This window comes from Arachis ipaensis, chromosome B4 (assembly GCF_059453495.1).
Source record: "Arachis ipaensis isolate K30076 ecotype BB chromosome B4, ASM5945349v1, whole genome shotgun sequence".
Classification (NCBI taxonomy): domain Eukaryota; kingdom Viridiplantae; phylum Streptophyta; class Magnoliopsida; order Fabales; family Fabaceae; genus Arachis; species Arachis ipaensis.
In genome coordinates, this window is record NC_142439.1 from 118,888,050 (window position 1) to 118,891,245 (window position 3,196).

Below are 3,196 nucleotides of genomic sequence, written 5' to 3' on the forward strand. Positions count from 1 at the left end.
TGAAATCCTAAATCTTTTAAGAGGAATCCTAATCCTAAAACCTAAGAGAGAGGAGAGAACCTCTCTCTAAAAACTACATCTAAAACCTAAAAATTGTGTGAATGTATGTTGTATGATGAATGGATGCATTCCTCCACTTTATAGCCTCTAATCTGTGTTTTTCGGGCTGAAAACTGAGTCAAAAACAGCCCAGAAATTGCCCCCAGCGATTTCTGTTATGTTCAGGTCGCGGCAAGGTAACGCGGAAGCATCGTCCACGCGTTTGTGTGGATTGCATTTTTGCCAGGTCACGCGTCCGCGTGATCCACGCGTTTGTGTCACCTGGCTTCGGAGCAGCTATGGCAAATTATGTATGAAATCAAAGCCCTGGACGTTAGCTTTCCAACGCAACTAGAACCGCGTCATTTGGACCTCTGTAGCTCAAGTTATGGTCGTTTGAGTGCTAGGAGGTCAGGCTGGACAGTTTTAGCAGTTCCTTCAGTTTCTTGTATTCCTTCAACTTTTGCATACTTCCTTTCCATCCTCTAAGCCATTCCTGCCCTGTAATCCCTAAAATCACTTAACACACATATCAAAGCATCTAATGGTAATGAGAGAGGATTAATATTAGCAAATATAAGGCCAAAGAAGCATGTTTTCAATCATAGCACAAAATCAGGAAGGAGAATGTAAACTCATGCAAATCATATGAATAAGCATATGAAAGATTGATAAAATCCACTCAATTGAGTACAAGATAAACCATAAAATAGTGGTTTATCATACGCTCTGTCAAGAACGTCGGAGACTTCTCCACCTAGGTTGCAATCTACTCCTTCATTTAAGTGGGTAAGGCTTGTCTCTATTCGCCTTACCGTTCTACTTCAATATGGTATTCTTGAACAGATGGTCAAATTAGGAAGCTTTGTGGCATTAAGCGTAAGAGAAGGATGTTTAGTGAATGGAGTTGCAAATCAAGGCTCATCAAGGTCGATACTTCAAGAGCTAGATGTAAGGGTGGAACTAGTGAATATTTGATTGGATCTAAGAGAAGAGTTTGGTATTGCACTGAGAATTCGAATTGCTTGCTACCCTGTTGGAGCGATGATGAACAACTTACAAATGGGTGTAGGAATAAGATTTGGGATCCCGGTATTGACGAACAGATTTCTACTAGTAAAGAATTCACAAATAAGTTCTCGTTGCTAGTATAGTTTCTAAACTAACAGAGAATCCTTTCGTACAAAAACTTTGATTGTGACTTAAACAAACCCAATAAAATTAATAACCGAAGCATTTAAGCCTCGGGTCGTCTCTCAAGGAATTGCAGGGAGGTGTGTTTATTATTGGTTATGGAAGATTATCTTTTTGGGGTTTTTGAATAATGAACGGGAAAAGTAAATTGCAAGAATTAAAGTAATAACTAATAAAGCTCTTAGCAAGGTATGAGAACTGGAAATCCTATCCTAGTTACCCTTATAAATTGTGATGAGAATTTTTCATTACTCCCACTTAGTTAACCCTTACTAAATAAAGGAAAGTCAAGTGGACTAATCAATTTGATTCCTCAAGTCCTAGTCAACTCCCAAGGAAATACTAGCTTTAGAGGGATCTAAATCAACCAGCAAATTCCAATTATCAATCAACAAAGGAGTTTGACAACTCAAGTCACCAATTACTCAACCAAAGCCAAAAGGAGAGAAATATAAATATTGAAAACATCAATCACATAAATTGAAGAAAGCAACCATAAATTTGAAATACCTCAAATTGCATTAAATAAAGGAATCAAATCTAACATGGAGTTCATAAACCAATTTGGGAAAATAAACAAACTAAAGTAGTAGAATAAACCAAGGTAAAAGAGAAACCAAATTAAAGGAATATTGAACCTAGAATGGAGAAGAAGTAAACCTAACCTAAGAGAATTCCTAAATCCTAAAACCTAAGAGAGAGGAGAGAGCCTCTCTCTCAAAAAAACTATATCTAAAACCTAAAATTGTGTATTATGCATTGATGAATTGATTCCCCCACTCTGTAGCCTCTAATCTGTGTTTTCTGGGCTAAAAACTGGGTTAAAAATAGCCCAAAAATTGCCCCCAGCGATTTCTGGTACGTCCAGCTTGCGGCACTGTCCACACGTACGCGTCGTCCATGCGTACGCGTGGATTGAATTTTCTCCAGGTCACGCGTACGTGTGATCCACGCGTGCGCGTCACCTAACATTATGGAAACTATGATAAATTATATATCATTTCGAAGCCCCAGATGTTAGCTTTCCAACGCAACTAGAACCGCCTCATTTGGACCTCTGTAGCTCAAGTTATGGTCAGTTAAGTACGAAGAGGTCAGGCTGAACAGCTTAGCAATTCCTTCAACTTCTTGTATTCCTTCAACTTTTGCATGCTTCCTTTCCATCCTCTAAGCTATTCCTGTCCTATAAACCCTGAAATCGCTTAACACACATATCAAGGCATCGAATGGTAATAAGAGAGGATTAAAATTAGTAAAATTTAAGAGTAACAAAGCATGTTTTTAATCATAGCACAAAATTAGGAAGGAAATTGTAAAACCATGCATTTTGTATGAATAAGTGTATGAAAGATTGATAAAATTCACTCAATTGAGCACAAGATAAATCGTAAAATAGCGGTTTATCAATCTTCCCACACTTAAACATTAGCATGTCCTCATGCTAAGTTCAAGAGAAACTATAAGAGAGTGAAGAGGAATAGTAGAATGTATGAAATGCAACCTATCTATATGAATGCAACTAAATGTGAAATGCTTCTACCTACTTGGTTAAAAGTAAATAAACCTTTCAAGAACAAATATGAACTGGATTTCACTAATTCAAATCATAAAAATGAAGTACAAATAGACTTACAGAAGAAAATAGCTCATGAAAGCCGGGAACAAAGAATCGAGCATCGAACCCTCACCTGAAAGTGTATACACTCTAATCACTCAAGTGTTTAAGGTTCGATTCTCTCAATTCTCTACTAATCTTGCTTTCTAAGGCTTGCTCTTCTTCTACCAATCAACAAAAATTTAATGAACAAATACACATATCAAGAGGTCTTTTCAAGGGTTGTAATGGGGTTAGGGTCAAGGTAGGATTGTTTTTGGTCAAGTGGATTGAAATTTGAATCCTTAATTAGCCTAAACTTACCACCTAACCTAAGATAATCCATGTAATTACAATGCAAAATCTAAC